Genomic DNA, 11,839 nt, shown 5'->3' on the forward strand with positions numbered 1-11,839 from the left:
AAAAAAAAAAAAAAAAAAAAAAAAAAAAAAAAAAAAAAAAAAAAAATGCATTTGAAATGTTTTGCGTCGTACCTCGTTCAGTTGCCAAACCAAAAAATAGGAGGAAAATGTCCAGAAAAAATGAACTTTAGTTTTTTTTTTTTTTTTTTTTGTTTTGATATTAGAAAAAATGACATGACACGCGCCCAACATGTCAAGCGAGGATTTTAAATGAATTCTTCAAAATAACGAAAAATTAAAAATAAAAAATAAGCTAAAAATGTGTAAAATCTACAGCTTGGGCGTATGTACGTAGACATGTGTACGTTGTAATAGAAGGATTTAGAACTCAGCTGACAAAACAACAACTAAAGGAGAAGGATAACCAACATGGATGCAATAACTTTTATGTAGACGTTGCACAATTTTTTTTTTTCTATTATTATTATTTTTGCGCGCGTGTGTGTATACGTGTAAGTTTATATCACCCATACGTAGTGCAAGTGTATTGTGCATCAAAATTTATGTTGTCACTTGTGGTATACAGTCATGTCACAGCGTGATGAAAAATGGGTGGTGGTCACACAACCACAACGATAGCAATGACAACGTCAAAGTTCGAGAAGTGATATATGTTTGTGAAGAGCAATATAATACTTATGCATGAGTGTGTGGGAAAGTACAAAAAAAAAAAAAAGAATACATACACATTCACGTAGAGTACGTTTAGGCAAGTAATTCTAATGCCAGCTACAACATTTCTTCCTACGTCTTACTCATGGATCTCGTTGCGAAAATATTCACCATCTTGTTGTTTATTTTGAATTTTTTACAGGCGTTTATTTCGTTAGAGATATCTATTTATACGTGCTATATATGCATCGGTGTACGTATGCAATATATTGCAAAATATGATCCCCTTTTCGAAATTTATGATGCTATTGGACAGTCACCATGAAATGATGATAAAACATTTTTCATTGTTTTTTGTTGTTGGCCATTTTATGTTTTGTTTGCCCACTCTTGCATTCATCTCTCATTGTCCAAACGTTCATTTTGCATAAGTCAACAGAACAAGCAAGAAGAAAAAGTAATTAAAAAAAATTTGTTCCTATTCCTCATCATCATCATCATCATCATCATTATCATTATCATCATCATCATCAATACGATTGCACTCTCACTTGCACGATAAATGTCAAAATCGTTTAGGAACCTGAAGACATTGTTCAATCTTTTATAAAAAAAAAAAAGCAAAATTGTTTCAATATTTTTGATGAATTAATAACCTTAAGTGCGGCTTATAATTAAATTAAATTAATAGATTAGCTAAAGGAAAGCGTATCGACAATCATTGCACTAACAACTCATATCGATCGATCACTGCTGAAACAAGCTTATCTCGCCCATTTTCCAATTTGATTCTGGGTGAGTTGGCCGGTTGACAGCATCCATATCCGCCTTTCATTCTTAGAGGGCTTTCGGAAAGTTTGATACCAATTATAGATTCATATCTACTTTGCTGCCTATTCCGGCCTTACTTACTTATCTAGTCAATTGTGTTCACTTTTCATGTCCATTGTCCAGCCTTCCAGAATAGCTTTCATTCAATAGCTAGTCAGGTCCTTGATGAACAAGTTCGCAAACATTTCACTAAGATTGCTGGAAAAGATTTTTGCTAAAACAAATACCGATATATGTAGGAAGTATTTAGACGGACACGTTTAATGAACGGAAATTCTAAAGGCTCTCTCTCTCTCTCTCTCTCTCTGTTTGTTGTCACTCCACTTGACTTCAAACTATGGGGAAAAACTTTCGACACGTTCTACTCTTACATAAAAATGATTTTCCTCACATAACCTCATGCGAATATATCTGTCAATGGCAGCATTGCTTGCTTGTACCCAGTCATCCCAATAGCAAGCGACGAACAAACGACGCGAAATCGAAATAGAGGCTTACGCTTTACAGGCAAACGCGAAATTTGCTAAATATCTGGTATTATTTCCTTGGGTCTCTAAATATTATAATCGGGATGTGAAAAATGGTGGTATGTAAGTGCTAAGAAAGCTTATCGTATGTCCTTCTCAAGGTTAAATGTTAATATAATAACAAATTTATTCTATGTTACGATAATGCTTAGTATTGAGATATGTGGTAAGGGAATTAACATAATTACTGATGTGCAGTGAGTATGTAAAGAACTTTTCGCAGCAACATCTTAATCGACTTGAATTTTGCGTATTCGTATTCTTCAAAAAACAAAATTAATGTAAAAATCTTCCTTGTGACGATGGGTTGTATATTTCGCATTACGTAGCACTCCCTCTTTTCAAAATCGATCAGAATTCGCTTGACTAGAACCATTCATCGTGGCTTGTTAGCCTTTAGTTGGCCACTTGTTCAGATCAAAAATTCAATAGGAACCGCGATCACAAAAAATAAAAGTATACGGTCAGCTTTGGATATTGCCGTGAAACTGATTGAATTGTGTTTCCAATCATATCTACAACTCTCTAAAGTGTTATCGGATCTCAAAATCTCTGACGTCGATAGACTTTCCAAATGCGGCTCGTCCCAAGTAATTCCCTGCTCTCTATATAAGATGCTGTGATTTATAAAAAAAAAAAAAAAAAAAAACAAAAAAAAATGGGTAGAAACATTTTTTTTTTTTTGTTAACGACGGCTGGACAAGTTTTAAAAGAAGATTTCTATTGATATGTAAAAATGTGTGTTGTTTTAACCTAAAAATTCCCATAATTGTTTGAGCGCGATAGTATACCACAATCATCTAATTAGGAAGCCGAGAATAAGCGAGGGAATAAGGCACGTGACTGTCATATCGGTTGACCATGCTTTATAAGTGGCTATGCACATAGTTACTAAGGCTCACTTACGCTCGTTAACACTTTAAACCTGAAATTATTGTACACTGTTCGCGTTGAACTTTCTTGTTTGGTTCTTTGTTAATTAGTAATTGAAGAAGGAAAAAAAAAAAGTGGGCTTATATTGAACTCTGCTGTGCTTTTGATCGATAATCTGCTTTGTAATATTCTAACTTAAGTCTTTAATCTAAACAGTATTGATTAACTGCTACCGCTGCATCTATATTGTGCCCAGTAATAAATAAATAGAATAAATAAAATAAAATACTAATCACTGTGTGTGTGTGTGTGTAAATTGTAAAAAAAAATTTGATAACACTTAAAAAATGTTGCTTGGTAACAATTTCGCCTCCTGCCAGAAATTTATAGCGCACAACCCTACGATAATTGAAAGCAAAAAAAAACTGTCAACATCATCTTAGCAGCTTCGGAGTAAATCTGATGCAATTTTCCGGCATTTTGTTCGTCGATGTTTAAGCGCTTATTTCCCAGCTGAATCCTACACATAGATCCAACTTTCATACATTTCATGACGTCCTGGTAGTCAGAACTGCAGTACTGTAAAATGTAATGACATGATACCCGACATAGACGCAGTACGAGAATGCACACAAAAAAAGAATAACGATTTCGAGATTTCGTATTAACTGCGAAATTTTGAGTCCACAATCTTATATATTGATTGCGAGTGATAGGTTCATAAGGCTATTGCACAATTCGTAAAATTGATTTTACAGATAAGCATTCATTACTTTGCGGAACTCCACTGATGGACATCGTTGCGATGACTTTTCCTGAAAAATGAAGCATAAAAATCGTTGAAATTTGTCTAGATGGCAATGCAATCAATAAACCTTACGAGAGAACTAATTACCGATCAATTCTTAAATTGCTATGTATATTAAGTAAGAAAACTAATTGACGCAATAAGGAACTTTCTGTTTACAACATATTACGTGAATTTTCGTCAACTTTTTAAATTCCTTTGTGTAAGAAAATGATGAAAGATAATTACAACGGATTCGAAAGCATATTATTATTAATAAAAGAGATTTAAAAAAAAAAAAAAATGAAAAAAAAATTTGAATATTATTTTTTTATTCGGATGCACTTATCTTAAGCGTTACAGCTTGAAAAGCTTGAATAAATTCACGTAAAATATTTTCAGTAAATTTAAATCAAATGAATGCATAAATTATAACAAAGAAACCAGAAGCAAAAAAAAAAAATAAAAAATAAAAAAAAAAAAAAAAAAAAAAAATGAAAAATACAAACTCCATAAAATAAAATCTGTGTCACGAAGTGAAAGTGAAATTAACTTTTATTTTTATATATAAAATCATGCATATACATATATAAGTACATACATAGATAATAAAATATAAAACTCCATGACACAAACATATTTTCATACATATGTTTTACTATTAGTTTTGAATTCCGTTCAGAATTTTTTTTTTTTTTTATTTTATTTTATTTTATTTTATTTTTTTTTGTTTTTTTTTATTTTATTTTATATTAAGAACTTTATACGAAGACCAAAGAACTAACTTTGTTGAACTGTATTAGTACTGGTGCTGGTGCTGATGCTGAAGCTGCAGAGAAACGAGCGAGAAAATGTTACAGTCAACCACCAAAAGTGCCAACTATACATACATCCGTAATATAATAAGGATGCGAAGAGGTTGTTCGAGAAGCTGTTTAAAGTTCTTTAGTTGTTGGTGTTGCTGTTGCTGCTAGAGCAGGGATTTTTTTCTTTGTTTGCTTATTCTTTAATGTTCATGCACTAGACAACGAGCAGACACAGACGCAGACTTCCAAACAATATGGAGGGACACAGACACCAAAACAAACGAAACGAAACCCAGCCAGCTTAGACCAACTAACAACTATTTACACAAATGGAGAAAGTATGTATTTTACTCTAATGGTGTAGCTTTGTAGATGCTGAAAACAACTTATTCAGAGAAATTCCATTTGAGTTGCAATTGCTAAACTAACATTAATAAAAATAAAAAAAATAAAATAAAATAAAAAAAAAAAAAAGTACAAGAAAATGCAACAGAAAATTTTATTATCCTTATTTCAAGTTTTAAAGTTATAGTGTAAATACTATACACTTTAAAATTAATGTCTCCGCCTCTCACTGTATAGATGGATAGACACATTTGTGCCTTTGTTTTGTTATCAATTTCCTACTTAAAAAAAAAAAACAAAAAATAGATAAAGTGATCGTTTAAGTTTTTTTAAATAAAATCATAAACGCTTCCTCAGCAAACAGTGTTTCGCCAGTAAGGACAGCTGCATGTAAGTACACGTGACTCTTCCCGAACATGTTAACTTTTAAGAAGGTCAGCAGAGACTAGATTGAGCTGATAGTTCGCTACACAACCTTTACCCCTTTGACATCTTAGTTAAGGTGAGATGATAGAGCAGAGAGTTAGATGTGGTTGGGAAAGAAAAAATTTTGTAATTGTTTTTTATCACTTAAACCAACTTCAGATAGTCGGCTGGCGCTATTTCATCTGTTTCTCTTGGTATGTGAAGGATTCGTCGAAAAGATATTCTACGCGAACTAATGACATTTTGGGAAAGATGAATTCTCCCAATTTACACTTAATAGTCATGATAGCGCATTGGGACTTAAAAAAAAAAAATACGGCGCCAATTAGTCAGAAATTTTAAATAGGGATAATGTCTGTTTGCCTTAAGGCTTGCAATTGATTTTAATAAGTTTGTAAGAACAACAGTTTGTCTAGACATATGGTACGTGTCTGAAACTTAGCACCCATACACATGCGCATTTGCGATTGCGCACAACACACAACAGGTTAACCTGCGGACTTAAGCTGAGAACGTGACTGCCAAGTTTCATCTATGTGTTTCCTTTTTTTTTTAGCTTTGGTTTGATTATAGCACATATGTCGACGGTTGAACGAGCATGATTAAATCGATTCAAACTCTCAAGCTGACCGAGAAGATATGTTTGCTATTCCCCGATTATCCAATTTGTAATTTTTAAATATGGATAAGCAAAGAAATTGGTGTAGGACATAAAACATTCTATGGAAGTTCGGAATTATACTTTTCATTAGACTTTTGTCAACGCTTTCACTAAATTTGAGTTCAATCAATTTCCACTGCGGATTGTAAATGTGAGGTTTTGGGTGATTGAGGCCTGTCTTTCAAATTCTTCTATCGTCACCCAGCAGGAGCGTATATGTGCAAGTTTAACCTTTCTATTTCAATCGACAATTTTAACTTCACTCAATACCACGAACCTATTCAGATTATAATTGCTTTATTAGATTCCTCGCGAATATTTCGAGCTTTTACAAACTTGAAGTCTCATTCGCACTCATTCTGATTACAGAAATACTCCGACTACTACCACTATTTATGTATTATTCATTAATCCATTTTGACATTCATTGAAATTTAAATAAGAATGAAAGTTTAATGCATTGACTGTTCTGGAGAAAAATCACAGCCCTTTATTTTGTTGCTGAGGGTGAATATAACGTGACAATAACTTTTCATTTTCTGGCAGCAGAACTCATAAATTTATCTCAAGTAAGTATTGAGCAGCGTGAACTTTTTCAACGTAGGCACGGAAGCAGGTGAGGCTACCTCGGCTTAACATAATAATGAAAATTTCAAAATCTAACAAGTGTTCAAGCGAATAGTGTATATTTTAATAAGTGATGTTAACATTTAAGTATCACATCCTTAAATAAAGTCGGGGAAGAAATAGATCCATGTCGGTTAAACTAGGTCCACTTACGTTTTTTATTTAATTACTTTCATGAGCAAATTTTCATTTAAAAAAAAAAAAATTAGCAATTAAGCTTATATTGGCATATAAAGGTTTACATTTCATGAGACTCCTTATGTGCGGTGATGTCCACAAAATAGATCTGCTTCGTCCAAATTCGGTAAGGTAGGTTTCTTTGCCAATTTTCACCATAAAATATTGAAAATTCGACCTATTTAGTTTTCGCAGGAATGGTTATATGAGAGGGTATTCGAAAAATTGCTCAGTCGATCCTTAGTTTTCACACCAATTGGGTATGCCGGAATGTAACTATTAGTTACGAATTATAACTGCTTACTACTTAGTTACTTTCATTAAAATATCTCAAAAATGTGCGTAAATCCCTATCGTTGCATCTTTGCAATATTTTATATATAACGAGAAAAATGCCAAAATTTGCGGCAAGCATGCCGTCTGACTGATTTGGTTCATTTTCCATGCGACGCATGCCGATGAAAGGTTGTTTTTTTTTTTTATGACGGGCAGCACATTTCTACGAACAATTATGAAACGGGTATATTTAAATCGACTCACAATTTGATTAGTCTTTGAAATGTAGTTATGGATGCTGCATTAATGTTGACAAAGTGAATATGTATCTAGGAATTAGTAAATATGTTTAACGCACAGAAACGCGTATCGTATACTTTCTATTTTATACAATATATATATATATATATATATATGTACGTTCCTAGCTAAATATGTCACCATAATAGCACTCTATTTAGTTGCTCGTTATGCGTTCGTGCATGCATCCTCCCGTTATAAAATTTCAAATGTAATTGGGATGTAGGTTCGAAACCCACATGCATTACACATTGTTTTTTAACTATTTAAAGCAAACACATTCGAATTATATGAAAAGAATAATTATACTAAGCATTTATTATAAATAACGTATTATATTGCAGCGCGTATAAGTTCTTAGTTATTATTCTGCATTTGATATAATCCTTTCTGCGTCTTTCACCTTGAAGCTTACATAAATACCTACCAAAATAATCACCGTAGTGGTAGTAAGCACGGCCAACATAGGTCTCAGGGAATTCGAGAACGATTCCTGTTGCGAAAGAGCGATAAATTCACTTTCGCTTTATAAATTTTATTGTAGTGAAATTATTGCAGTGAAGAAATGATAGAACATTTACACCGATTTTTGGCTAACAGCGCCACTCTTTTCTCTTTTTGAATAAATGTTGTTTCGCGAGATTTATACAAGTCCGCCTATAAGTCGAATCGGATGAATTCTTTTTAGTCAAACCAGACGCATCGGAGCATTTGTAATATCAAATGTGTCTTTGTATTTGTGTGAATATAATAAGCAAAACAATCATCTAAATATATTATTTTTAATTTATCTAAGTGTAAATTGCCATAACTGAACACTTGTTGGCATCGCTTCATAGATAACTTTTCATACTTCTTCAATTCCTCTTTTAATTTCTTAGAAATGTTTTCTTAATTTCTCTTTGATAGCATTTTTCTATTTTATGGCACCAAAAAACAAAAAAAAAAAAAAGCATCCAAAATAATTACTTGCTCTTCCCGATGTTTGATGTTTTAACATTGCTGTCTTTAGTAGTCTTTATATTCATTACTTGTATCAAATATATGCATTTCCTAATGATATTTTGCTACGTTTTCCCTTTAAATGAGCTACAGGACACCCACTTTATTGTCGAATAAAATTTCATTCGACATTAACAATAATCGTATACATTGCCGAACACTGTAAACGTGCTACTTGACACGTCGACAACCAAAAGCCCAAATGCAAAAATTAGCATCGAGTTTACTTGAAGTCGACAGCTACAAACTGATCCCCCATAATTTATTACTTCAACTTGAGCTGTATGTTATACGCTTTGTGATTGCATATCGAAAATTTGCTTTTTAAAAGGAAGAAAATTCATATAATATTGTATCTGTCCAAGTTCGTGAGTAACGACAAAAAAAACCGATTCCTTGCTTTTAAAAACAGAGGTGTTTTGAGTTTATGTTGTGTTGGGGTGATGTTCTCTTCTCGATTCGATCTATAGTCAATGATTGCAAGGCTTTTGCCAAACTTAGAACTGCAACAGGCAGATAGCAAGACAAGCAGACATGGATGTTCAGATCGACTTAGAAACACATGGATTGGCTGACAAATTTTCTAGAACGTGAAAATAACGGCACTTTTTCACAAAAATTGGAAAATACTGCCATACTGCCTGAGGTTCCTGATGGTGAATATAAAAATAAGAAGCATAAAAATTTTAATAAAATTTAAAAAAAAACAGATCTGCGTCGGCCGGGAATCGAACCCGGGTCAACTGCTTGGAAGGCAACTATGCTAACCATTACACCACCGACGCTACGTTCTCACGCACCTCTAACATTGAAATTAAGGAAAACTGAATAAAAACTATTTGTTTTCTTTGAAAAATATTTTTATGTTCTAAATTATACGTTAATTAAAAAAAAAAATGAGATCAAATAATCAATATACAAATCTTTTATTTTCTATATACGTAGACATATTCAAAACGGTGGCAAATATAACTCGGGAATAATTATGAACATGTCGATAAACCGAAAGAAACCATTTGACTCTTATACACTTGTATGACACTGTTACACTTACATATATATATACATAACTTTTGATTGAATGATCCGGGTTGCATGCGAACGATATGGGTTTAAAGTAATAAAAGGTCATATATCCAGAATAAAATTTTCGCCACATATTTGATTCATTTCTTCAGTACGCTGTTGAACACACATGTATGAAAATTGTTACCACAAATAGACGATCTAGAATGAGTAGGGTTACTGTTTCAAAGAAGGGAATTATGACAACATTAGTCAATTACGGGTATGCGTTTTTAATGTTTTTTTGCCTTATATGCAATGGCTTGGTATTTGCATTTTTTAAACGAAGGAAAAGTTTTAAAATTATTGGCCCAGCGACCCGTTGTTGACGGTGATATAATGTTAAGATGATAGATAAATGGCTTTTTGTTCTACTTGTCACAAATTTGCTTATTATTATTGGAAACATGAAAGATGACCACCACACCACAGGCAGAAATTGCTTTCTCGCCTCCCTTAAATTTTCGTTACAGCTCAATTTTTATCCCTGTATGGGGGGTGCGTGCGTGCGGCCAAGATGTTAACACAAGCTTTGCATGCATTAAAGACATATATGAATTGGGAATTCTCTATTCATGCATTATTTTATACTGCGTTAGCCTTAGTCCTATATATATATATTATTATTATCATCATCCTCTTGGTTGAAAAATGGATGATTGTAAATCGGTGCACAATATCTAATTTCATTTTTTTAATAAAAAAACGCGTCAGCTGTAGTTGGACACACCGCGCAGCCGGTAGGATTCGAACCTACGCTCCCAGAGGGAATCTGATTTCGAGTCAGACGCCTTAACCACTCGGCCACGACTGCTTGCGGTGAAAGTTCTTGCAAGGTTCTTAAAAGCCTTCTGAAAATAAAACCAACCCCTTTTTTATTTTCTCCAATAATTTCAAGGGTAGTTATAAACATGTTAGTGCACTTCATATATATTTATTGTTCCAAAAGCAGTGCATTGTTGAAATACTTCGTTAGTTGCTTTTGTTTCGTCAACTAAACTTTCCTCAACACCATAAATCTTGCCTATGGTCATGTGCAAAGGGCCGTTGTGTTCGAACGACTATCTTTTTAATTGACGCTGGCGATTCACACACATGCGAATAAAACAAGTAGTTATCACCAGTTTTTTATTTATTTATTTATTTTTGTTTTTTTTTTTTTTTTTTTCTTTTTCGTATCAATAATTGACAATTGAATGGGTTCTTTAAGTTTTAATACTAACATCCACATATAGACAAAAAGAAGAAAATCTTTAGGTTGTGTAAGCGATAACATCAAATGACATTTTTTGTTGTTGATGTTATGTTTTCTTCTTAAGTCATTTTATCTATCGTAGGTTTGGTTTTTGTTGAGAAAACTTGAAAGATTTTTAAGCGATAAAAACTCGACTGCTTTTATATGATACAAAATGAACAGAAGATATATGAATGGATTGCATAAGTGTGTGTAATAAGTTAAAGTAAGCTAACAATTGTTTATTATAAAGTTTGTTTGAAAGTCAAAACTGGTTGCAAAGAATAATTTTTTTTTATTATATTTTTCTTATAATTAAATAATTTTTTTTAATTAATTTTTTTAATTCTAATTATTTTTATTAATTTCTCATACACATTAACGCGACTCTTTATTATTATGTCAATTTATATATGTACATATATATATACATATATATATATAAAACTATAAAAAAAACTATATAACTAAAAAACGCAACATGTGTCATGACCAACATGAAAACCATATAAGAAACAAGATAAATTGTGGTTTGACACACTAAAACCACTAAAATAAACACGCCATTGCATATGAAATGAAAATAATAAACATTAGCCTGAAGTGTAGGACAAGTAGACACAATGATGAATGCCGGCGAAGACAAGACGGAATGCGCATTTCTTTACACTTTTTAAATTATTCTTAAAAAAAGAGTTTTTGCTTTTGTTTTGCCTTGATAAGTTTCCAAAAACAAGGGAAAAGTGCATAAAAATTAAACACTAAAAGCAATCGCAAAGTTTGTAAAGCGTAACTTTGACAACGTTAAGTATAGCATAGCATATTACGTAGTTACGTACTATAATTATTTGAGATCGAATACCGAATTCTCATTATGTAGAACAAAAATACTTACCTCTTATTACAGTTTACGACGAATTTTTCAAAAGCTCCGTCTAAACAAAACTAACAATATTTATGATCAGATTCAGTTGCCTTTTGATCCCAGTATCACATTGCAATAACTCAACCACTTTACAATATATCTAATTCTCCCTTCCGCACAGTGTAGTTGTGTACATACCGATCGTTTATTATCCGAATACTGAAATTGGAATCATAAAATAAATACACTTCGAATATTTGGATAGCAAACATAAAGAAGTGGAAAATTCATTTAAAGTAGAAGCAGAAAGCACAGACATATAGACTTAATATATTGATGAAAACATTTACGGAGAACTTATTCCCGTACAATTAATAAATATACGCTATTGGGAGATTTCTATTAAAAGTCCATATAAATGCACT

General features: G+C 32.4%; 2 non-coding genes across 2 annotated transcripts; both read right to left on the reverse strand.

The window, feature by feature from the left end:
- Positions 1-8,963: 8,963 nt before the first annotated feature.
- On the reverse strand, positions 8,964-9,035 carry Trnag-ucc. Its single transcript has one exon. It is a non-coding gene; the product is annotated as a tRNA-Gly (tRNA).
- A 1,012-nt stretch (positions 9,036-10,047) lies between these two features.
- Trnas-cga lies at positions 10,048-10,129 on the reverse strand. The gene has a single exon. It is a non-coding gene; the product is annotated as a tRNA-Ser (tRNA).
- Between the last annotated feature and the right edge of the window lie 1,710 nt (positions 10,130-11,839).

This window comes from Glossina fuscipes, unplaced genomic scaffold (assembly GCF_014805625.2).
Source record: "Glossina fuscipes isolate IAEA_lab_2018 unplaced genomic scaffold, Yale_Gfus_2 0, whole genome shotgun sequence".
Lineage (NCBI taxonomy): Eukaryota > Metazoa > Arthropoda > Insecta > Diptera > Glossinidae > Glossina > Glossina fuscipes.